Consider the following 26,725-nt stretch of genomic DNA (forward strand, 5'->3'; position numbering starts at 1 on the left):
TGGCAGTTCCTGGCGGTAGCTGTTCCTAGTAAACACTATGTTGGCAGACTACAGACTCCACGAGTGGACAAGGCTTGGAGGGAAAAACTCGTGTGTGCAGCTTCAATCAGAGACTCACTTTGATGTGACCTATAGGATTAACTGTAATCCTGGTGTGACTGAATATATTATTTATGATCTTTATTGCCCAGTAAGGAAAACCTAATGACATCCCTACTTCTTTTTGCTCTTCCAGGCTAGCAAAAGACTGGGCAAAAGAGAATATGCAATACACGTAGATCCTGTTTCACTCTGCCAGTTACTTTTGCCTCTTGGTCAGATGAATGCTGATACAACACTTCCACTATCAAGATGTAAAAGCATAATCTACCTGCCAAGAAATTAATAAAAAAAAAAAACCAATCCAGGCATCCCTGTTAGTATTTTCTCTGAATAAAAGGCACTGTGTAGTCCTCAGCTCCAGGTGAACTACTGCCACACACTTGAAGTTGCTCCACTTGCCTATTCAGGCAGCACACAGACAGAACCTAGTCCTCTTCTGCACCAAGCAATTTGAGTTACCAAACATGAGCCATTCGATTTAAAACATGCGTAACAAAAGAAACTCCATCCTGAAGCACTCTCATTTCATTTCCAAAGCAAAATGTGAGAGATATGCATGTGAATCTCAAGCACTGTGCTGCTTTAAAAGCATGCTGAATATAGCACCACATTTTGTGAGGGCACTTTGCTAAAGGACACGATCACTTCAGGCTAACATTTGGCCACTGCAAAAGAAAACAGCAAACAATAAGGCAGATTGCAAATAATCAAATCTTATCGCATGACCTTTTCAATCAAATGCTAAATAGCAACTTATCTCTCTGGCAGATCATTGGAATCATCAAGGTTGCTCCATCAGATTCTTCCTACAGTCCAGTCTGGTATTACATCAGCAAGTCAAGTGAGGACACAGCCATTTAATTTTCTCCTTTAATTGAGACTTTGCAAAAGAGAAACAAGTTTTCAGGCCCATTCTCCTCTGTTCAGAGGAGGCCACCACACTCACAGTTTATGTAGTGGTTACAGCTCCAAGTGGTCCAGGACCAGGTTCTCTTGACATTCCCTACAGGTTGTTCTATGCCATTGCTGGTGCTGACTAGGGTCTGAGTACTCTGTGGGACTAAAAGCATGTCACCCACATTATTTCATTTTAACAGTCAGCATGCAACAGACTCTGGCTTCTCTAAGTCCCCTCCAGGTTCTATTTTCCAGAATTAAATTCCAGAACTTGGAGGCAGAGAGTTTAATGTATACATATCCTGACTTTGCCTCAGCCAAAATGCTACAAGCTGAGAAGTTTTGGTTGCACACCAGTTAAGCAGTGGGTATGAAGCCAATCACTCCAGGCAACGCTGTACCATTACTCAGAAGCTATCCAGATAGCAGCAAAAGCCAGGACCATAAGAACACAGAGGCTCCTCAAGCCAGGCAGATGCTTTTCCACTTAATTGTTTTTCCTGTTCTACAGATTACCCCAAGTCATTCATCCCAGTCTGCATTCCTTCAGCTGCTTGCTCATGGTAAGCACCTGCTTACTTAGCTGTCTGTGGTCACGTACGCAGCTTGCACAGCTCCCTGCCTACACTCTGCTTCACCTGGAAATAAAGCAGCTTCTTTTCAAGCTGATTTTGAGTAACATTACACTATTCTCATGGTTGAAAACAAACTCATACAGAAGGTCTGACAGGCCACAAGACTGTTTAGAGGATGTTAAAGCAGCACCCAGGGTTAAAAGGGTGAACTGCCCTAAAAAAATACTTTGCAAACTCACACAAGGAATCCTCTGTTAAGTGTTAGAGGTCTTAAGCAACAGGAAATCACATGCCTAAATAACCTTGTGGAGTTGTACCCTCATGCAGAGGCTTGAGGGTTTCAGCCTTCACTGCAGCAGTCATTTTCTTGCACAATGGCAGGCTGCTCCTGGGGAAAAGAATCAGCTGTGCCCAACCCAGATCTGAAAAGAGGTGGCACTCAATTGCTGAGGTTCAAATAGCATCACAGAAGTCTAGTTCAGTAGCCAGTATCAGAAGCTACAGGATTTCCTCAGTATACAGGAGTCTATTAGATTACAGTCAATAACGTGAAATTCAGCTCTGTGTTTATAGGAAGGGCACTGATGGAACACTTCTAGGTTGCTCCCTCATGTTCCCGTCAGCGTAAGTGAAGCATAAAATACTGCCTACTACCCACTTCCGTCCCTGACTGAACTCCAAAGATAGGAAATCCCAGCATCCATAACTTTGTACTTGATGAAATGGAGATATGATTCATTTGTATGCATGCAACAATAAAACAATTTCCCCCCACCCCCTTTTGTTATCAGATGACCACTTTTGCCACACAGCCTTGAATAACCTAGACACAGGAATTACACTCGGTTTCACTTCTCACTTGCTGTTACTCAACTTTAAGTCCTGCTGTTAGTCAGATGTAGAAATTTCATTTTGCATAGAACAGTCTGGATATTCACTGCCATTTACAGCACCTCACTGGCCACAGCAGCTACATAGCAATCCCCCAAAGTATAGAGGGCATAGAACTTTGGTACTGCAAATATATCACATCAGGCTTTTTATCAAGACTAAACCACAACAGCTACAGCAAAACCCAATCTCGTGCCCATTTATCACTGCCTGTATTTAAGTCTGTTGCAGCCTGACAAGTATCTGGAAGCTCTTCCTGCCATCTGTTTCCTTCCTCCAAGGGTGCTGCAATTTTCCATCACTGCTCTCACTGAAAAAAGGTCTTTATTTCTATGAAACTTAAGAATATTTTTTTAAATGGGCTATGTATTTTGAACCTGTCTATGCAGATTTTAACAACTGTCATTTGCTTGGATGGGTAAAATCACTTCATCACCTGTCTCCATCCTCCCAGAGCCATACCAAAATCTGTTTTCCCTAGCCTTGCTTTATGAACTGTTAATATTAAACTCAGCCAGTTAAAATGGCAAGAACACACCAAGCTGTTTCCAGAATGCAGCGGCTTGCTGCTCCTACAAAAAGCTGTCACGCCAATTACCAAGCCAATTAACAGCAACCAAGCAAGGAGACAGATTTGTTGGAAGACCTGCTTGAGTTTCATTGCTGAGTGCTCTTTGAACGCTCAGGTTTACAACAGATTGTTAACGGTACCTTTTCTGTAGCACTGAGGTTCCTCCAGATGAGTATCTGTCTCCTCTCAGTATGTAAATATTGCCTTTTTCCTTACTTCCTACATAAGGCACCTAAGGATTTTACCATCTCAGGAAACAGGCTGCCCTAAATATTTAAGGATCTTTTTGGAGTTTTACAGCAGTTATCTGTAACTGTACATAAACACTTATCCATAGCCGTAACAATTCTAGTTTTTCCATAATGCAGAAGCAAACTGCACTTAGAACAACAAAAAAAAAGATACTCAGCACCTTAAACCATAAGCAGTATCATTGAAGAAGCAGTAAATTAAAAATGCAGCTCATTTAAATAATTTACTTTCTGCAGCTACTAGCTTTGATAACCAAATTCAAGCATGGGCTGCCTACTTAACATTCATTTTCCATTTTGTTTTCTACTGCAGTCCTCTTGCAGAAAACAAAGTATGAGATTTCTCACAGGAAAACACAAATGACTTGAGCTGAAACATGCACATTAAGAATACCACTGCAAAAGAGTCAGCAAGAACACTGTGGAGTCAATATCACATTTGGAAGGAAAGGCTAAAAATCTGTTTAGAGTGTATTTGCTATAGGACCTCAAAAAGAAAAGGGGAAGAACAAAAAATGTCCTGCACCAGGTACATCTACTGTATCTGAGAGTTTTAATAATACTGTCTTTACATAATCTCACTGCAAAACAACAGGCTGGTCTGACCTACATGTTTTAAATAACCTGCTGCTTCCACTTTATGGAGAAGCTGGTATTAAACCATTAAGCTAATAGTCAGAGCTGGCTACTGTTTGGGTTTTAATAAGATCTGGCCCCAGCTGATCAAGTCTGCTGAGAAAAAGCTTTGCATGTGAAAAAAGGCCATGAAATCTGCACCAGGCTGGTTAGCTCCATCTACTCCAAGATATCGAAACCCACACATATTCCAGCAGGTTGTGGGAGCAAAGGCATTTAGAGTATAAAGATGTTTCTCAGAAGGGTGTACACTTTGCTGTTCACAGAGCACTGAGCCTTACCCACATTCCCCATGTTTTGAATACTGAGGAGCTCCTCATCATGAAGAACCATGTGCTATGCTACCTGCTAAAGCAAAAAACAGCAACAAAATTCAGCACATTTGCCCCCAGAAACTACAGAAGTAGTTGTAGAAGCCAGAGCTGAAAATTTTGTAGTCCTGAAATTGTGCAAGAAAACTGGGAGCAGGTTGTATTGACAGAGGAGAAGAAAAAAAAATGCACAACCACAAAACCTCAACACACATTCTTCAAATTAATTCCAAACTGCTAGACACTGCATGTCTTTTCTCTACCCTCACAAGCTCCCCACTACGAAAGAGCTTACCCACACACCAGTACCAAGGATGTTTGTACCGAGGTTGCCACTCCAGCATCACTTCTTTCCCACGAACAGAAAACAGCAGTAACTCACATCATCATTAAACAGAACATTGGAATGTGTTGGACAAACGAGCACTGTTAGATTGGGAATGCTATAGAGCACAAGATGACCCTGACAATTTGGCCTGTGACCACATGTGTGCCTGAAGTTGCTGCCTTTGCTTATCAGATGAAAGGTCTCTGTCTGCTCTGTCCTCAAATTCCCTTCTATCTTCTACCTGGTCTTTCTCCAAAGCCAGTAAGATTCTGGACAGCTGCTCCTAAGATGTTTCTCCAAGGGCTTCATTACACTGCAATTCCTGAAGGCTGCATCTGAACAAGTGCAAAGAGAGAGCACTGAGCTGAAGGCTCAGCCTTGCTTAATGCCAATGTTTTGGGGGTTTTTAACAACAAAGGCTTACCTGCCAACAATGACTAAAGCACAGACAGCATCACTGATACAAAGGTACTGCAATTTAAGACATGGAGATATTGTCTAGTTTTGTAGTGTTTATGGCACATTCAGTTGATGTTTTGAGGTTTTCCTGTACTCAGGAAGAACACTGGAATTCTTTTTATTCAAATATTTTGTAAGATTCAACAAAAAAAAAAATTGAAAAATGTGGAATACATGATTTGAATACAAACTCAGCCACAGTGCGTTTGTAGCATCCTACAAAGACTCTCTTCAAAAAAAAAAAAGGTCTTCTCTAAGATAGCAAGGAAGTCACATAGCACTTCCAATTCCTTAAAGGTAGATTTGCCTTGGGTTCATATCTTTGGGGCAAGCTGTGCTGTCTGCACAACCCTAACCATTGCTTGCTGTCTGAATATCCCTTGAGGAACATAATTAACATCACGTTAAAACCCTACCACCAGCATCAGGGAGATAATTGAAATCCAGGCAGTCCCAAGACTCTTCTCAAATTGAGGAGTTACTAAGCCAAAATGTAAAGCTGTGGCAAGATGTTTATATTAATTATACTAACCAACCATCAAGGGGCTCCTATCTGAGGGCACTTTTCCACAGATAATTCATTGCAGCTTTTGAATGATGTTCCGTAATACACTGCTTGCATTCCTCAACATGAACAAGCTGTTACAGCTACTTCAGGCTTCCAGTCTGAAAGTGCAGCAGCTGCTTAACTCCCCAAGGGAGCTGACCTCTCAAACACTACCTTGCAGTGACTCCTTTGTTCAAACACAGGGGCAGTTCATGGTTTAGTTTCCAGCAAAGTGCTGCCTTTTAACAACCTCAAATTATCACAGCCCAATGAAGATACTTCTGAGCTAACAGCCTGAAATTTCAGGCAAAAACATCTTTGAACTTGCTTTCAAAAACTACCTTGGTGTTCAGCTGCCTCTTACAATGACCTCCCTATTAGGTTTTGGCCACTTTGGGTTTTCCCAATGAGGTTTACCCAGCAAAGCTTCTTGCAATTCCTCTACATAAAACTATGCAGTGAGTTACACCAACACAGTGGGTAAATATGCCCCCCTTATATGAGTAAATCAATTTAATTGACTAACTACAAAGTTAATCAATTAGATTAACGGTTGACCTACTTAAAGATAGGGAAAAGTATCTGATATTTATTTTCTAGAAAAGAGCATGCAATACAGCATCACCATAAAAACTGTCAAGTGGTCCAGAAAAAGCAGGCTGAAGGTTAAGGGCATGCACTGCAGTGGAAGAACATCATGCTCAACAGGATGCAAAGGACCCCATTTTATACTGAGGCATTTACATGAAGTTTGCAGTCTTGGTGGAACAAGATGCAGGCTGAAAGCTCTCCACAAAACATGGAAAGCTATTTGCTTAACACACTTTTTCCCAACAGGGGCAACTCAAATGATCAAAATTTCCCCCTCTGGATTTTCTGAGAGCTCTTCAGAGTTTGTGGTTTGGGGCTGAAAAAGTAGAGGGGAGAGGAAGAAAATGCTGCAATTCCCTGTTCCATGCTCAAGCTTGCTTTGAAAACCTCTCTCAGAAAGGCAATGGCATAAACTCCTGTGAACCTGCATTTCACACTGTTGCATCTATGCCCTTATAAGCCATCCATCCTGCAGCAAATTACAGCAGAAGAGGTTTATCTGTGTTCATTCTCAACTGCAGTCAGCAATTACCTCATTGCACATGTTGCTAAGAGCCCCTACTTCTGTCTAAGATCAATTTATCCAACATCTAATTTTCTAACCCATTTTTTCCTACTCAGTTATACTGTACCAACAATTGATTCACACTGTTATTCCCAATTGTTTGTTACACTGGGGAAAAGGTGTAGGGCTTTCACGGGCCTTTTTGAGTTTGGAATAAAAAGCTTTGTTGGAAGAAAAAGTACTTCAGACAAAGGTTACAGCTTTGCACTCCACAACAGTACAAGCAACAGCAGCTTCCCTGATTCGTCTCCACCTGACGCTAGAGCTTCTCAGTCTGCAGTTTAGTTTCAGACCTGCATCACTGGATTAAGGCAGTGAGTACAGACTAGAAAGCCTGTTCAGGTCTTTTCATGAAGGCTCCCTTGGCAGCGCTATGCTACTCAAAAAGATCTATTTTTCACTGGAAGCTGGAGCTACAGCAATCTTAATAAATTGTTCCTTCAGCTACTCGTCAATCAACAGACTGGTACACTGATGAAAGCTGCACTGTCTACTACTGAAATGTGCTTTCTTTCTGTGCAGTCAATCTGAACGCTGTAATTCTAGCTCATATCAGACTACATGTAACATCACTTACAGTGAACAAACCTAAAAAGCCACAAATAATTCTAATTATGAGAGACAACTGAACAAATTATGTCAGGTTTTATGACAAGGCAGTTGCACCAGAGTCAATGCATCAAACAGCTACGTGAGCATTCATCTGCTCTCTAATAAATTTACTTGTTTGATATTTAAGGACTGGCAGCACAGAAAAATGTGTCATTCCATTAGACAGATAGCTGTCCTGCCTCCAGGGAAAACACCATTCCTGAAATGGAAAGAGATTTAAGGCTTGTGTGCAGTCAGCCCAGGTCTGCCCTGAGCAGCTGTTCAGAAACCCCGCACAACCATTCCTGAGGAAACCACAGACTCAACGGCAGGGCTAGAAGTTTCCAAAAAACGAAAAGCATCTCTCATTCCACAACAGAATGTGGGTAAACAGACAGAGGAACAAACAAGGAGGGGAAGCAGAGGGAAAGGCTAGGAGTTGAGGCCAGCATCTGCTGAGTGTCTCTTAAGTGAGGCAGTTCAGGACAAGAGGACAGAACAAGAATGACTCTGATTTGCAAGGCAAATTAGAACAATTCACTTGTGGTTCTTGCAAGTATGTACTTTGAAGGTAGTCCAACGTATTTCATTCAATTTTTAACATGCACAGAGAAAAAAAAAATAATATTATTTGTATTCTGATTTGCTTCCAAGACTTATTTTATTCATTCTTTCCCAACTCTTCTCCCCACTCTTCCCAGAGGCTTTTCTGAGAGACATTCAGTCTTAGATGGCTTCAGTCACATACTTTCTCTTCAGTCTTGGTCCCTTTAGCATCTTTGCATGGCATGCTGTCATGCAACTTACTTCCCAGAGCCATCTGAACAGAAGCACTGTGTAAGGACAGCAGCAGTCCTTCGGATGGATTAATTTCACCCTCCAGCGACAGCAACTTCAACAATCACAAAGTGACAGGTAAGAAGCAGAAAAAACAATGTTTGGGAGAACCTCATTACAGGAGTTCAGATACTAATGCAGTAAGCAGAGCCTCTTGCCATTTTGTTTTGTTGATGTATTCAGTCACAGTGTATCTTCTCACTGTCCACAGAGCTGCTACTCCCTGCTGAATGGGAAGTATGTGAGATAAGAGATCCTAACTATTGGGTTACAGATTGTACGTTATTTCCTAATCCTTTCAGACAAACTGACCACGTTATTGCTTTTTTGATGCCTGGATTTGTTTCCTGGCACATACCTATTCCTTAGCTTGGAGGTGTGAAGAAAGCTGGGCTTGATATCTTGAAAGCAGCATGCCAGTACTTCTCAGCCCTTCTCTGACCCCTCTATCTCAAAAGCAGGAGCGTTGCTGGTTCAGTGCCATCCCGACCAGCTGGCCCTCTCAGCACTCCTTACAACTGCCTAATGTCTTTGTGTGACCTTCACGGCACTAATCAAGCACAGAGAAGGCCAGAAAAACAACTCAAGGAAGGGCACTAAAAATATCCCAAACTTGCATCAGTCACAGGACTACCGCCCTGCTGAGAGCACAAGTCACTGCTCACATTGTGTCGCAACCCTGCCTTTCAGCTCAAAGGGATTTGTGCATCAGTTAGGCTCAAACTCTTTCATTGGGGTTACATTAAAATGGAAGTGAAGAAATACAGATCTCTACTGCTGGGTTTTGTCCCATGACCAAATCAGAGTATTAAGAGGCGGCTCACTGATCCCAATCAGCAGTAGCATAATTCAGTGTTCAATAGCTTCCTTGTGCAGTGCACTGCCACATCAAAGTTCTGCCCCAGTGGGTCATCCTTCCACGATTTACTGAAACCAGGCTTCCTCTTACTAGTCTGTCAGAAGACTCAGCTGAGGAAAGTACAGGCTCAGTCCTTACCTTGGAAAGATACTGCCTGCAGATGTGGAAACCCAGGGATACAACCTTCATACTGAGCTAGGGAATACCAGGAGCTACTGGGAACAGTCCACAGGTGGATTCAGCCACTTAATTCCAATCTGCTTGAAATAAAATACAACACTAAGGATGGATGGAGGCTGAAAGGAAGTAAAATAAAATAAATTATGAGTTCCTGAGCCAAAGAGGGTTTCAGGGATTAAAGGGCAAGCAAAACATCCTAAGACAGGAAGAAGGTGACAAATGGATATGAAACACAGCATGAAAACCAATGTTTACACTAATGTGAATGCTTGTCTGCAAGTGAAACCCTTTCACCACTCAGAAAGCTGGTTATAGCAGAAAAAGCATCTGTATGTTCCTCTCAGTTTTAAAGGGGCCACCACATAGGAACACCTGTCCATCTCCAAAGCTCACCAAACTTCAGTGCTCTTTTAGTGACCTGAAGTGATCCAAATGCTGGCAGTTCAGAGAAGCACAAGCGAGTGACTGCACAGAGGATGAAAACCCTTTTTTCCCTGGCTTCTCCAGCACCTGGTGCTGTGGAAGGGCTGCAGCTGCAAGGGCTGAGGGTAGCAGCTGCAGGACAGGAATAGGTAACAGCTGTTTGCTCAACAGGCACCAAAGGGTTAACTTCAGTAACCACCTGAAATTGCTGCTGTGGAGCTGCCTGGCCCCAAGGCCCCATGGCCTCTTGCCATGGCTGCAGCATCACTGCTCCCACTTTGGGTCATTGGAAGGGGGATGAGAAGGAAAAAGGCTCTATCATTCTCAAGGATCAGAAAAATTTCTCAAGGTTTTTTGAAGAAAATCTCCAAGGGAAGTGAAAATCCATTAAGTGTACTGAAATACTCAGGGTGAGCCAAATGTCTTTGTGCTTCATCCCATTTGTCATGTGAAGGCACTCATGCAATACTGCATATGTCAGTACTATTTCAGACCAACAAGTTCAAGCACATTTTGGTTCACAGTGACAGTTGTCTTCAAATACAAGTGACACTTTCTCCTGGTATCACTGCACAGTTGAAAGCTGCTCCAAACTCCAAAGCACTTGCTGCTCCAGTGAGTGCTCAGAGCACGCAACCAAGCCTTGCAGGCACAGCTGCCAGTTCCCTGCTAAAGTTTGGGGTTGCTTGGCATCCTCCTCTTTTCGGGGGCTGACTGTGACCTTCCTATGCCTGCCACAACACTCCAGTGTCTGCGGAAATAATCTCCTAAGTAGGGTATACAAATGCATGAGCTCTTTTTGGAAACAAACTCCTTGAGAAGAATTGAGAGCAACCACAAAGAGCAGCTTCACAGTGAAATACAAACCCACCTCAGCCTGGCCTTCCTGTCAGCCATGAGCACAAGGAGCATTTTGAGGGAGTCCTCTCAGACGGGGGTGAGAGACCGTCTCACTGGGTACACCAATGCAGCAGTGTACAGAGCATTACAGGGGCAGAACAGAGCCTAAAGTGGATTTTGATGGTGAACATTTATCCTTCTCAAATTCTTCCTACCCTCTTGCAAGGACAGCTTATTTGGTGGTGCTGAAGTAACCAACACAGCCTTTTCCCAGCTTTGCCCTTCCCACAGAGCTGGGACAGAGCAGACAGAGCTGCTGCCACAGCACCCCACATCTAGTCATGGTCACTTACTGTCCTAAATAGTTTGCATTCTGCATCTAATGCCCGGAATGCTTCCCTCTCATCATGCAGTAGTCATGCAAGATTTAATGAAGACACATATCACACCTGAAGACAGTGACTGAAAGAAAGGGATGAATTATTTAAACTACCAATGTATCTCCTTCTTCAGAGCAATCATATGAATGCCCTCCTCTGACAAAAAGCCTTCTCAGGTAACCAAGTACCTGTCTTCCAGAGCAGGAACCAGGAACTCTACTCTTCCCCAAGCCAGTTCTGATACAAACATTAAAAAAATGCTGCCTCCCAACCATCACAAAACAAGCAACACAACCAGCTGTCCCCAAGAGCACTGAGGAGCAAGAAGCCCAGACACAATAAGCCATCCTACATTAACAAGAGATACTATTTCTGGTTGAAATCCAGACCCCTCTTTCCTTTGACCAATGAGTATGATAGTATGAACAGAACGAAGGCTAAAACAAGACCAAAATGTTTACAGAGTGTCTGGAATCAGTTATCCGTAGATACTGATTTCACCGAGCCAGTAGCATCCTCACCTCCACTGAGAAACACAGACCACAGAAGAGCTCCATGGAAGCATTTAGGGGCTTGCAGGGGAAATGGGTGTAAACACACTTGTGATGCCCAAGTAAAGCAACTCCATCCTGGCATTCCCTAATATTCGAAGTTCAGCTGCAGTGAAAATCTGAAGGACAAAATACTGCGCGAAGAACCACTCTGAATTATCAGGAGCAAAGTCAGTTTTCCCCTTGTCAGAACATCTCAAGGTGAACTGTGGTTTGTGGGCCAGTGCTTCAGTTAAGTTAAAAGAAAAAGTGAGGGCAAACAGTATTGCAGCATTCCCATGGAAGACGTCCCAAGAAAATACAAGTGCATAGGATATGGCTATGATATTTTCCATTTATTCCAATGATGTCACCTCCATGAAGAAATCCCATTCATCGCACTGGGCTATATTTGGAACATCACATCTTATGACAAGCTGTAATCAAAAGAACACAGAAGCCAAAATGGTGATTCCTCAGGAAAAAGGTAAGCAAGTTTATGTTTTTCAGGCACTGTAAAGGAGATTTTTAAGTCATTAGTACAGAGAAACATCTCTATTTGGTAAATTTGGTCAAGGCAATCTACATCACTCTTAGGTGTGGCTACACAGATCTGTCAGCCCCCCAGTTAAAGCCTGTATTAAATAAATAAATAAAATCACATGCTATAGCATGAGGTGGGGTTCTCATGCAGCAAGTGCAGTAGAAGAACAAGGACAGCATTGTAGAAATCACCAAGTTGCATAAATGCTGACTGCCCTATCGCTACTATTTCATGATACTTGCTGTGTTAGCACACCAAACAGAACACACAGTTCTGCAATAAACACCACTGCTATTTATTCTGGGGCTTTCTCTATTTTGGGTGTAAACACACCCAAAAGAATGTGATCACACAAGAACCTTCCAGCTATATACACACACCTTTTTCCCCTGTCCCACTAAAGTTACTGGTACCCAGCAAAAGTATTTTGCCCAAACTGGATTTTCAGTAAAGCCATGGCACTCAATCTTTTTATCTCTTATCAGGCATTCCACACGCATTTGGGTTTTTTTGCCAAAGCCACATCTTTAATAAAGTCTAACTCCTTTTCAATATTTTTTTGAAAGTTAAAGGTAATGAAATTCAGTGATCTGTACACACAGACCAGGCATGGTCACCACCATTTTTATGACAGAAAAAATTCTAGGACACATTAAACTATATAAATCAAGACCTGCTCGTCTGTACAAAGCAAGACAGTTAGATACCACAGCTGTACTCTTGGTAGAACATTACATGTTTATACCCTTTACAGTTTCACTCTTCATTGTGTTGTTATATTTAAAGGCACTGGATGCCATTTCACTAGCTAATAACCTTCCAGGAGGTTACAAGTCAGACTGCAGACAGCTGCTATCAGCCATTTGGCAACTGCACACACATGCATTTTGGGGGGACCAAAGCTGAGCTTCTTGGAGATAAGTAAGGATTTTCTCTGGATTCTTCATGAAACGATCAGTCTCAGCCAGTCAAGGATGACAGGCTTTCATGGAAGCCATACAGTCTATTTTAATCCTATTTTAAGTAGAGGCCAGCAAGATTTCCTTATAGTTGGTTGACATCAACAGGATGCAGCTTTCTGCTAGCAAGCACAGGTTACCTCTATCCAAGGGATATCTTCCAGAACATGTTTCATGCCATTTAAGCACTTACGTTTAGATTAATGTATTCTCTCTGTTCCATTGTTAAACTATTTCTGCATAACTTCCTTCACAGGAGTCCATTTTCCTCTTGAAAACATTCACAAGAAAACAAAATGCCCCCTCAGAACTGAAAGGATATTCAGTTATTAATCCATAAACCAGGAGACCTGTTTGAAACCTGCCTTTTCCAAACCATCAGGTTTATTCCTGTCACAAAATAACTAACTGGGCTGTAATATTTTAATTTTTTTTAACTACTGCTGGAACAGTTACAAACTGTATTAATAGTTACCAAGCATACCTTTTTATGGTAGTGAAAAAACCAGGTCCAAATTCCAGAATTAATGCTGTTATTAGACACTTGTTTGGCTTGAGAATTGAAAGAGAAAATGTAAGCTTCCAAGTGGCTTCTATTTGAGGCTTGGGTGACTAATTATGTATTCAGATGCTGCTTAATTTAATATCTGCTCAATTCTCATTCTTTTTCTATGGGAAAGAGCCTCTAAAGATTTTGGAAAAAAAAGCTTTCCTGACCATGAAGCATAACTTTATAATTTAGCATTTTAAAAGAAAAATTAAATCTTACAATTGGAGCAACATAAACTAATCTGCTTCTTGGAAGAGAAAGTAAAAAATCTTCTGCTAGCAACATGTGAAAATATGTACTAATAGCAAAAGCTGAACTACATCCTAATCCCCCTCCTGCTTAATACCAACTGTACCACTCCGCTAATTCAGCATTATTTTACTTCTGAGAAAATATATATTAAGAGCAGCAACTGAAAATCATCCACCTCAAAATTCAAATTTTCCCTTTATTCCATTGAACTATCAAGAATTTCAGATCAAACCAAATACTGAGGGGGAGGTAAAGAGCCCAAGTTCTACATACAGTTGAAAACTGAGTTTACATCGGGCTAACAGGGTTGAAGGGAAGCATCCAAATTAACCCTTGATGTTGTTTGTGTCATACAGTTTGATAACAAATATACGCTGTCTTGCATGACTGATGTGAAGCTTGGCCTCTCGTTTCAAACATGTCAGAGTCTCCAGAAACCTGTTTTTCTGTTGTCCAACAAGTATCTGAAGCTAAAAACAGACACCTGTTACACCTACGTGGGTGTACAAATACAGCAAAAGACACTTTTTTGCAGAGACTTGTCTCTGGAAGAAATGTAACCTAAACACGTCTGTTATGGTTACTTCACTGCAAATAGAAAGTTTAACACGCTACTGTAATTAAATGAGTGAGACAGAAAAAAACAAACCATTTAATTCTATAAGAAAACCTGTTCCCACTGAATTCACCTATCTGTTTAACCCTTACTTCTTCCACCCCCACATGTGGTTGCATGAAACTTCTCAATCTCCCTTTCTGACTCTCCCTGTTTAAAATGTCGAAAGTTTTGAACATTTACAGCTGGGTGGATGTAGGGAATGAGAAGTCAAAACAATATGTGTAGTCTTAATTATACAGTAACAGATTTACATTTTGTTTCCACAGAGACTAAATTACAGTATTTCCCCCAAGACTAAAGATATGGGATGTCAGATTCAGTGTCCATGCTTCTTTATGAACTGTCATTTACCTCTAAAAATGGCACCAGCAAGCAAGGGTGTGGCACCAAGGCGTGCTCTCAAAGGACAACTTAAGGCTACTTCTCATGTGCAGTACACCACATCCACTGGCATAAATTGGTGCTTAATCCAGGAAAAGACAGGTTTATTCTTGAATTTTAAACCTTTACTCCTACTTACTTAAAAAAAAAAACAAACAAACAACAAAACACATGCAAACAAATTGAGATTTTATTTTAAAGCCATGTGAACTTCAATGAATCTGGTTAGAATTTGCTATTGGATTTGCATGTTTTCAATGAAGATTCAATTGTGTGATATAAATTACCCCAGAGAGTTTAAGTTAATTTCCATATTTCCTCTCATCCAGCTACAATTTTTTTCTTTTTTGGGGGCACAGGAGCAGATTCATGCTTAAAGCAAGTCAAAGAAGACACTTGCAATGCATTTGCTGCCACCTTGAATTATCCTACCTTTCAAGAGAAAACTCATTTGAATCTTGTTTCCTGTTCTGCTCAAACACCAGAAGACCCCCAAATCTCCTCCCTGCCTGACCCTACCCCCTCACACAACGTAAAGACCACAGCAACATTGGTTTGCATTCGAGACACTCACGTCATCTCTTGGCACATCCTCCCAGGTCAGCTGTGCAATGCTGCTTCCTCTTAGAAGAATGAGGAAACTTTGCCAATCTCCTTTCCTCCTCTCATTTTCAGTCACTATTTCACAGTTAAGCACAAACCTCATGATATTTAAAAATAAAAAAAGTCTAATCATCAATTTTCTCTTCCTCTCACCTGCTATGTGTTTTGATATGTTTACTCAAATATTTAAATTGTGAGGATTTTCTCTTCCTGAAGCAGTGGACATTTGGGAATACGTATTACTGGTATTTTTACAACATGCAGGTGTACTCAAACCTATTAGCAGTTAAATGCAGATTCATCTTTTAACAGTTATTCAGAAACACTGAGCAGTTTTATATAAAATAGATAGGATCTTGTTAGCAAGGAAAAAATTAAGTATCTAATATGTTACTACAAGAAACAGAAAAAAACCAGAGACAATAATCCCTGCAAAATGCCCTTTTTAAAATAGAGAGTGTGCTGAATATAGTGCAGATGATCTGGAAAAATGTAAAGATATCAGAAAAGAAAGATGAGATAGGAATTTAAACTCTGACAGAGAAGATTCATCAAGAAGTTGAAAAATAAATTCTTTTGTCAATTGAGAGAAAATTGTTTGAACTACTCTGGCATCTGACACCAGTTCAAGGCTATTTGGATACTACAGGATTCTCCTTTTTGTCTTAAGTCAGTGTTAAGAGACCACACAACCATTCTTCTGCTGGAAGCATTTGTTTTTCAAAGTTATTATTAACCATGAAGATCTAAAGCAGATCTGTTCTCAAGCTACATTCATAGCCCAGATGTGGATATTGTGAAGACTCTGCGTGAAGAATCAAAGCCAAGATTCCAGAGTCCCATACAAGAGGACCCACAGGAGATGAAAAGAAGGCTGTCTTTGGCATTTCCATTCTACAAGCTATTTAGGGGAGTATGACTTCATACTTGTTTTTTCTCAAGTAGCACAGATGTGCTCTATCAATTCATAGAGTTGGAAGACTATGTGTAGAACAACAAAACAAAAAAAAAAAGAAAAAAGAAAAAAAGCAACCCAAATTCCAAAGAAACCCACGATTTTGCACACCAAGTTTCAGCAGTACAAACATGGGACTGATAGGCATGATTTTAAAACCCAAGCATCCTCTATAAGAGCAAAGATACCAGAAGGTGCAGAAAATTGACTTGACGTGCTTTAACACAACTTCCAAGTGTGCCAAAGAGTAAAATTCCTTTTTATGTTGCTTTGAGTTTGAAATACTTTATGCCAATAATGTTTATAGGAAAATATTTTATGAAACAACCAATAAATTCCCCCTTCCTATGATTTTTCCTTTACCTACCACATTTTCACTTCCCTTGCACACATGAAAGTTACATTTGCCACCAACTGGAAAACAAAACATTCAAGTACCAAATGTGTGATGAATTAAAAAATTTGCATTGGGATGTCTCTGAACACCAGGATGCTACCCCAGATGTCCCAATTCACTGAGTCTTCTACAGAATATCACACATCAAGTAGTCACAAACAGAACTGCCAAAATTTAAGGGTCACATTACTAATACACTCCCTGTATTGCAGTTGGTGGTAGAAATTAACAAGGGAGGTTCCTTAATTACAAAGCACTAAATTTGGGATTGTAACTTATTACTCATCTAAAAAAAGTCATAGCCAAGTTTATTCTAGCAGTTGCAAAAGCCCACCTAACACTTTAATGCTGTCTATTACAGTGTATTATTTACAGCACATAATATTTAGTTCTTTTTAAAAACTGCCTCCACAAATGTGAATATTCCCTCCCACTTGTTTCCTCCCCTAGTCTCCTACTTCCATTCAAATGAGGTTAGCTAAGAAAACCCCTATTCACAGGAATTAAGAACTAAAATATTCCATCTACTCTTGCAATGAACAAGTAGTCTCAGTCAGTGTCTGTGCCATAAATTTATTCTGGAGGTTTGTAAACAGGCCCCTCTATTTTTTTATTTGAATGAAACATGTCTGAGCTATTAGAGATGGGTACCAGTAAGACTGCCTCAGAAACTGCAAGACCTGTGTTGTGCATTACTTTAATCAAAATAAAACACTGTTGCGTTTGAAAAAGAAATTAAGAATCACAGATTAAAAGAAATCATGCTCCTGGACTAAATCTCTGTATTTTCAGTTACTTCTGTGCTGCAAATGTCTAAGGATACAGAAGAGCTAGGGGTGTTCGAGCTCTTATTCTGATGGTACTATGAACAAAAACTCTCCTGTCTATATTCTTGTTCCAAGGCAAGCAGCCCAGGTACACACACAGACCTGAGCATGTATTCATTGACTCAAAGGTCTTGTAGACAGAAAGTTAATTAAAAACACTGTTAACTATTAACCTTCCGTTTACTGACCTGCAATTGCATTATCAATCATTTTCTGTTCTCCTCAGCCAGTTTAGCATCATCCTGTTTTCAGAACATTTAGCAACCAGCAATATCAGTGCCTAGACAAAGCTCAAAGCATGTCAGAGGTATGGATATAGCACTAACCCCTCCTGCAGTGCATCCCATTTAAAATAAAGCACCAAACATCAGTCTTGAACCATAAGCCTGTGTAGATATGTGCAATTTCACCTTCAACCAACCAGCAGGTAAGAAAAGTTGCTCTAACCTCTAGGATAACCACTGCCAAAGAGGTCCTGCATGCCTAAGACAGAAATTTTGCAGGAGAATACTTTCTACTTGGCCTTTAAACCTTGCTCATGGAGAAAGATGATGGTTCATGTGAGTAATGGGTATGCCAGAATCCTCCATATTTTACAGCTGTCTTGGTCCACCCCTTTTTCCTACCTAACAGTAATTAATCCAGCAGATTTAAGGTACCACACCAGTCACCTCCACCGGCTAACTTGCAGGAGGTAAATATGCTTTCAACAAAGCCTTAAAATAGCTCATTTCCAGTCCCTCTACAGCAGGTGATGACAGATCCTTTGTGAATGCACAGTGTAAGACACATGAAGGTCACAGTCCATTTTACAGGCTAACCATACAGGTCACAGGAATCAGGCACAAATCACAGATCTAGCAGTTGAAAAGTTGTCACTGCTTTAATACCAAGAATACAATGCTTGCCATTGAAAGACAGGCTCTAAAGCAAGTAACTATGCAAGAATACTACATGTGCAGCACAACAAAGTAGCCTCAAGATATTATTTCACATGTCATAACAAAAATACTCCTTTCCAGTCTGGTAGATGCATTGAAGCATTAGGAAATCTGCAAGGTCTAGAGCTGTTTTTTTCCAGACAGAGTAGACACATCCAGTTGAAGTGGTCTGGAGCGCAAATCAAAATCACATGTTACAAGCTGCTGGACATCCATTGCCAAATGATCTGCTAATTCTTCTGAGTCTTCTTAAACAGAAAATATCTCACCTTCTATAAAAGTCATCTAGCAGTAGTTTATATAATTAAGTTTAACTCAGTAAAAAAATTGCCCAAACTGTAAGACTACCCCATAAATATGTAAATTTCATGGTGATGAAAAGACTAATCAGTCAGCTCAACTCCATCAATAGATGCTGAAATATTAACTTGTTTATATTGTTAAGTGCCCGTCACTTTCATCCACAGTTTGAATTTCAACTTGCACATACACAAAGTACTGCTTTGGGTTTTTTTTTGTTGTAGGTTTTTTTTTTGTTGTTGTTGTTTTGTTTTTGCTTTTTTTCCCCAGTCTGAACAGAGACCAGCATCTCATTTCCCTGGAAACAAAAAAAGAAATAAAAAAAGAAATTGCATAGAATTGCACATTTGCTCTCTAGGTAAGAATGACAAATACAGTTGGTAATGCATTGCACTGCACTTCTGCTCCTACGGCTACTTAAAGCCTCTACTTGCAAAAGGAAGCACCTCAAAAGTAGACAGCAGTGAACATTACTTGCCTTATGCAAATACAATCCAACTTTAAAAGAAAACCAGTTCCCTCTGTGCCTAGCTCCTTTTTGAAGTGCAAATAAGGAGGAAAAGAGAGGAAAGATACCATGCTCTGAGTTCCCCTCTCTGTTATTTCAGGAAGCTATTTGAAAAAGTAGCTGCTCAGGCTCTGCCTGCAAGAGTAGCTTGAATTACCCCTGCCACCAGCAAATTGCTTCTCTTCAGCTGAAGATCGTGCTGCATCCACACATACTTCAAAGCTCCTTCTGCTGATCCTCATGACCATTCCTGGAAATTATTATTTGTGCAATCCAAAGCACGGCTCCAAGTACATCTCTCTAGTCAGAACAACACATGCCTAGCAGTGTTATAAACCATTCTGCCCAGAGTACAAGGGAGTCCACGCAGCTCCCAGGCATTTTATAAACAAGAAGACAAACTGCATACCAGACAGAAAAAATTTTACACCACATGAGAACTAGGAATTTTAAATGTATACAGGACATCACTGACTTAATTATGGCAAGCATAATCGTGTTTTTCTTTTTTAAATGCTTAAGGTTACTTACCCCACTTATTTAGCTCTAAAATGTCAGAATACAGGCACAAATACGGATACTAACCACAGAAATAAGTAAAGCAATGTTTCTGCTTTTCTTCTCTTGGTACAATTTTATGCAAGTAACACCTATAACTTCTTTCTCCTGTTTCTCTACATCTTCGAGACAGCAGAAGACAAATGTGATTAAAGCAACATGTGAAAAAGTACTTGAAAGACTGAACACTGGCAAGGAACCACCTACAATTATCCTTTAAGCCTGATGCAATTTCAGCTCTTGCACTTTCACAGACTTGTAGCTAAATGGAGGAAAGCTAACTTTGGTTATTCACTGTTACTTTATATTCTTGTACTCATTTCTAGGCAAAAATTGAAAATTAAATTAAAAAAAAAAATCCATCAGAAAGCATCACCACAGATGGCAGTTTGGGGATCCTCCAGCTGACCTCACATCTGCAACTTCCATGGCCCCTGCTGCAGCTGTGCTTTTTGTATCCTCCATCCCAGCTCAGAAAAAATCTGCCAAACACAAGTGTTAAGTGACCCACTGCCATCAGCTATTTCTATGATCAGGTAACCAGCCTGGTGGACGTAGGAAAGCCTGTGGATGTAGTCTACCTGGACTTCAGCAAGGCCTTTGACACTGTCCCCCACAGCAAACTCCTGGCCAAGCTGGCAGCCTGTGGCTTGGACAGCAGCACTCTGTGCTGGGTTAGGAACTGGCTGGAGGGCCGAGCCCAGAGAGTGGTGGTGAATGGTGCCACATCCAGCTGGCAGCCTGTCACTAGTGGTGTCCCCCAGGGATCAGTGCTGAGCCCCATCCTGTTCAATATCTTTATTGATGATCTGGATGAGGGGATTGAGTCCATCATCAGTAAATTTGCAGATGACACCAAGCTGGGAGCAGATGTTGATCTGTTAGAAGGTAGAAGGGCTCTGCAGAGGGACCTTGACAGGCTGGACAGATGGGCAGAGTCCAACAGGATGGCATTCAACAAGTCCAAGTGCCGGGTGCTGCACTTTGGCCACAACAACCCCATGCAGAGCTACAGGCTGGGGTCAGAGTGGCTGGAGAGCAGCCAGGTGGAAAGGGACCTGGGGGTACTGGTTGACAGCCGCCTGAACATGAGCCAGCAGTGTGCCCAGGTGGCCAAGAGAGCCAATGGCATCCTGGCCTGCATCAGGCATAGTGTGGCCAGCAGGAGCAGGGAGGTCATTGTACCCCTGTACACAGCACTGGTTAGGCCACACCTTGAGTACTGTGTCCAGTTCTGGGCCCCTCAGTTTAGGAAAGATGTTGAATTGCTGGAGCATGTCCAGAGAAGGGCAACGAGGCTGGTGAGAGGCCTTGAGCACAAGCCCTGTGAGGAGAGGCTGAGGGAGCTGGGACTGTTTAGCCTGGAGAAGAGGAGGCTCAGGGGTGACCTCATTGCTGTCTACAACTACCTGAAGGGAGGTTGTGGCCAGGAGGGGGTTGGTCTCTTCTCCCAGGCAACCAGCACCAGAACAAGAGGACACAGTCTCAAGCTGTGCCAGGGGAGGTTTAGGCTGGAGGTGAGGAGAAAGTTCTTCACAGAGAGAGTGGTTGGCCATTGGAATGGGCTGCCCAGGGAGGTGGTGGAGTCACCATCCCTGGAGGTGTTCAAGAGGGGATTGGACGTGGCACTTGGTGCCATGGTTTAGATAGTCATGAGGTTTAGGTTGACAGGTTGGACTCGGTGATCTTTGAGGTCTCTTCCAGCCTTCTTGATTCTATGATTAACAAAGTCCATAGGACATCAAGATGCAAGCCTCTGCTCTCAGCTCTGCTCTACTTGCACATCATGGGAACAGGTGGTCTTCAGGCAGTTTGGTCAAGATCATTTGCCATGGGGTTGGAAAGGGGCAGGTTACTTTAAAATCTCATTCTGAATGATAGAGTTAAAATGGGAAGCGTACAAACCCAACAGTTCTGAAAAGAACCTGGTGGTCACCAATAACAGCAAGAACCACTGCAGCTCTGTGCTAAACAGGATGTCTTGAGCCCCACAAAAATGAAAGCAGATCTCTTAACTGCAGTTTTAGTTTGACTCCTGCAGCTAACCACAGCAAAATGGGAGTTACCAGCTCTCTTCACAATGCATTACTTATTCCTGGCCATGATATTTCATTCCACAATATGGCTTGGCATGGCTGCTTCCACAAACACCAAGAGATCCGTGTTATAGAAGGTGGTACATTTTTCATCCTCTCTGAGATGTGGCAAAATAATCCTGCCCCTGTTTGTAAAGTTTTTGCAAAATTCACAGATTACAAACACCACCAAATCCAATGTCTATATTTTACTTAGGACTCAAGTAAAGGCAGGCAATCCAAGCAAGATTTCTTGTGGGTACTAGTTAGGTTAAAAAAAATTAGACATGTATTTTTATACAAAAAAACCCAAAATATGCAACCAGAGCATTTTCCAGCACATCTGCAACTCTACAGATGCTGTCCATTCCCACGCCTCTCTCAGCTGGAGGGCCAAGGCGAGGAGTAGACTAAGCCCTGACCAGTCCTCCAGAGATAATCAGGTTAGATTATCTAATGGTCCTTCTGGTCCTTAAAATTAGCTGTGAATCACCCCAATGCTTTGAAATCCCGGTAAGGTTTATCCTGCAGATCGAGGCCAGTCACTGCATGATGAAACTCAAATCAAAGCCAAGTTTTGCTTTTGTGGTCAGCAGCACATGGCTGCAGCCATACATATTTCACATAAAACCAAGGTGGAACAGATGACCATGGAAGAGTGGTGAAGGCAGACTGACTGCACTCTGTCTGTAAGACACAGAGGCATTCAGCTGGCCAAGAAACAAAAAAGTAAAAAACCAAGAAGCCTGAAAGGCTTCCTAGTCTGAAGCTTTCCATATGTAAACCCTGAAATAGCAATCACCAGTCTGCTGCCATTCATTCACTCACTCCTATTATCAAAGCACTGTTCTCTCATCAACGAGGCAGAACGTTGCCTCATGGACAGGTAACTGGAGTGAGTACCTTGCCCTCTAAACCACATTTCACCCTAATAATTAAAAAAACCTCCATGTGAATTTTGTACTAGGTGGCTATTAATAAGAATAATCTCAGAAGCTTTGTTCTTTTTAAGCTCCCACACTCCTTTTTCTCCAAGATCTACCTGTCCAGTTGTCCACGCTAAGGTGGCTCACCAATATTAAAATCATACAAGGCCATCACTGTCTAGTACTCCCATAGAAATCTTCCCAAGGAGATTTAATTAACTGGTGTTATATTGAGAATGGATCCTTCCAACCTAGGGATGCAGCTCTACTCCCACTCTTCCTCCAGCATAACTGAGTCTAAAAATAGCCTTATAAAAGATATCAAAATGTTTTTCATCATATCTTGAACTAGATACATGCCTTTGACAACTCTTCCCACAAAGCAAACTCCCTGTAGACCTTTCTAGAATACTCTTAAAAGAGTTGTAGTTCTACCTACAGCTAAGAAAAAACAACACAGGAGGTAGATTATTGCAAGCAAAGCACTCATTGCTGCATGGAAAGGTCTTTGTCCAAATATACTGCATTTAAGAAATCTTAATATCATGTAATTAAAACCTGAACTAATATGGCCAGGGAAGTCAAGCCTCAGAAACAAGGCTTTCAGGATTGTCTAGTTTGACACCTTCTTTACATGGCAGAAATGAGTCTGCCTTAATTCTTCCTATACAACTCTGGGAAAGGTCTGTATGTGAGCACCTGAGATTTTTAGAGATCAAGAAAAAGTAACAGAACTGTAGTTAAGCCTAACCCCATTCAAACAATTAAGAACACTGCACCTTGCTCATCTCTTTTTATTACCGATCATCATTTGCAAAATCAGGCTGTTCTTCAAGTCACGTGTTTCCAAGTCAAGCAACTTAATGCAAATAGGCTGAAAATATGCTGGAGGAAACATGCAGTGCCACAGAAAGAAAGGAAAAAGCATGAAAACCCACAGAAATTGAAAACAAAAAACCATGGCTAAGTCTCTTTCTAAAGAAAACAAGCACTGTCCTCTGCAAAGCTGAGCTAACTGCACCAAACAAGGAAATCTAGACAACATAACCACAGAACACTGGAAAACAAACACCACAGTTACCCCAGACTTCTTACCAGGGGAAAAAAAAAAAAAAGCAAAACCCCAACCCACAAAAAAGCCCATTGGAAAAAAAAAAACATAAAACAACAACAACAAACAAAGGAAAAAAAACAAAACAAAACCAAACCAAAAAAGAGGTGCATGGTGTAAAAATTTAGTTGCCTCCAAGATCCTGTGAGCAGGTATCCATCCACTTGTACTCCAGGATCCTAAACTACATTAGTGAAGAAGTTAGGTGGCAGTAATTCCAGAATCAACATTTTCAATGTAGTTTGTAGAAGTTACAGTGCATCTCACACTGGACCTCCAGAACAAGTAATAAAGGAACTTGCTCAAACTTTGCAGATAGTAAGACCAAAAGAAATACCCATTGCTATAAATAGGTTATACAAACCAGATGTGCCTGGCAATGTTTTGACATGCAAGTCTTGTGATCAAACTACCACTTCACACCTCCATCCCAGGGGATGTTCAAACCTCTACAAACCAGAACCTATCTCAGAAGCCTTTAATCTCTCTTTAACTAGAAATCATTGCAATTACATAAATCGCTGTTATTACACTGCTTGCTTAAAAATATATATAAAAATGAAATAAAATCCAACTGATACTTGGAAATTATAAATTCTACATACTGAAACATTGTTTGGGGCAAAATACGTCATTACAAGAAAGAGCTAAAGGAGGAGGCTCATATTTGCCTTCTGTCCCTTCGACCTTTTCTCTTTGCAACTGTTGGAAGCAGTGAATCAAAGGTAAAATGAACTGACTTGCCCCAGTTTGTTTCCATGCAACTTAAAGCTGCATCATTAATGTTTAATGTTTACTCCCACTGGTCATAAGCAGCTTTTTACATGCTGAATGTGTTTCATCTAAGAGACTTTTTCTTTTGCAGAAAACAGGAGAAGAAAGCTATTCATGCATCCTTCAGCTTCCAAGTAAACCTAAAGGGCAGACATTTTGAGTCCAGCTTCCTTTTTTTGACAAAAATCACATATGAAAATAACCAAGAATAAAACTATCACTAACCTGAAGTAAACAGAAGTTAAGCATTAACACAAAAACATATGTTGTTTATCAATGATGATAATGATCTCAAAACCTCAGATCTAGAGCAGCTGAAATTCTGACCATTTTCTGCAGATTAGGCAATAGTCAAAATACTGTGTTAGAGACAGGGAGCTTTGAATGGGTATTGAATACCTTTTAACTCATCCATAGTTTAGCCTTCATTAACCAACCTCTTCACAGGGCACAGGGACAGACTTCTTGCTACTCTGGTTCAAAAAACTCCCTTGGCAATATTCATGATGGGCAGATGAGTGGTTTTATGCACTTTTGAAGGCATTAGCTTTATTCCTGTGAGAGAATCCATTAACTCTAATATAAAGCCTTCACAAGAAAGCTTTATTCTAACAAGTACATTTATTTTAAAATATTAACATCTGAACTTCAAGCTCAATTGCACTGTGCATAAAGTCACCCTACAGTAACATTTGAACCACCTTCTTCACTCTCCCTATAGATCACACCAGAGGTTCAGTACTTGCCCATCCTCATTAGGAACATACACCAAGCTTTTCACCCACTCCTAATTTGGAAGCCATGCTGAAGTAGTAAGGTTGTCAACAAAGAAAAGATATTGTGAAGAACAAAGAGTCTGAAAAGAGGCAGCCATTTCAGAGACTAGCTTAAAATCCTTGTTAAAATGCAGCTTGAGAAACATGGAGTTTGTAACTCCTATTAAGGCCAGCCTCAAGCTTACAATGAAAAATTAAAATCTGTTAGGCTAAATCAATTATCCATCCTGAATGCACACGGTGCATTTGAACCACAGAGTCTGGAGAGGGCTTTGCATCACGGTACATATTCAGTGACAACACTCATTTCCCCAGCAGCAAGCTAAGTTTCAGCTTAATAGCTCAAACATTCCCTAGACTATATTCATAACCAAGGCTCCTGCCTCTACAGTAGCTACAGAAGAGCTGTGTGAACTCTTTACCTTTGAACCAAAGTGAGCAGTGCTCACACTGAGCTGCTATTCTCCACACAAGATAACCCAGATTTAAATGAATGCACATTCACAACGGCACCAAACGGAAATGTGCTCTATTGGACTCCAGTGATTTTGCCAACTACCAGAAAATGAATAAGCATTAAAAACAGGGATAATCCATCACAATATGCACTTTAAGTATTTAGTAAATGTGCTTTGGATTTAATTTATAACAACTCAATATTCCAGCCTTGCATCATTACACTATGTAAATAAAATAAATTCTTATTCTAAGACCTCATTACAGCACTCTGCTTTGTACCTGCTTGCAAAAAAAAGGATTTTGTTTTCTTTTACTACTACAGAAGTATGCAGACGGAAATGATTTCTCGGCAACATCAGCCATTATATTCTTGAATGACAGTTTTCAATCCTGCTCCTCAAACTGTTAATCCGGTCAATGCCTCAGTGTCAAATTATTTCAGATTATTCAAATACATCACTGCTACGTTGATGCAACTGGCTCAATGGAAGATTAAGTTTCATTTTCACATACCTGACCCCCACTATGCCTTTCTGGACTACTTGCAAGCTGTGCAAAACCAAGCTTTCCACATTGTCTACCACTCTGAAAGCCTACAACCTACAAGCTATGCTCCAACCCTCTACATCCCCTCCCCTACTTAACCCAGTAGAACAAATACATTTAGTCTGGGCCTAAGAGAGGGCAGAACCTAGTCCTGCTGATGAAACCACTTTAACAGTGCTATTTATCATGCTCAGCAGAACAAACACTAGCTCTGCTTAAAAACAGAACAGTGGCAACAGCAATGGCTATTACTCTTGGTAGAATGTGGACCCAGTACCTAGATTTATGTTTCACTTTGGG

The 26,725-nt window shown here is 41.0% G+C and overlaps 1 protein-coding gene across 12 annotated transcripts in view; it reads right to left on the reverse strand.

Moving 5' to 3' along the window:
• MTSS1 (MTSS I-BAR domain containing 1) overlaps positions 1–26,725 on the reverse strand; it is a 118,325-nt gene that overhangs the window by 63,996 nt on the left and 27,604 nt on the right. The gene's annotated exons all lie outside the window — the stretch shown is intronic.

Source organism: Indicator indicator, chromosome 12 (assembly GCF_027791375.1).
Source record: "Indicator indicator isolate 239-I01 chromosome 12, UM_Iind_1.1, whole genome shotgun sequence".
Classification (NCBI taxonomy): domain Eukaryota; kingdom Metazoa; phylum Chordata; class Aves; order Piciformes; family Indicatoridae; genus Indicator; species Indicator indicator.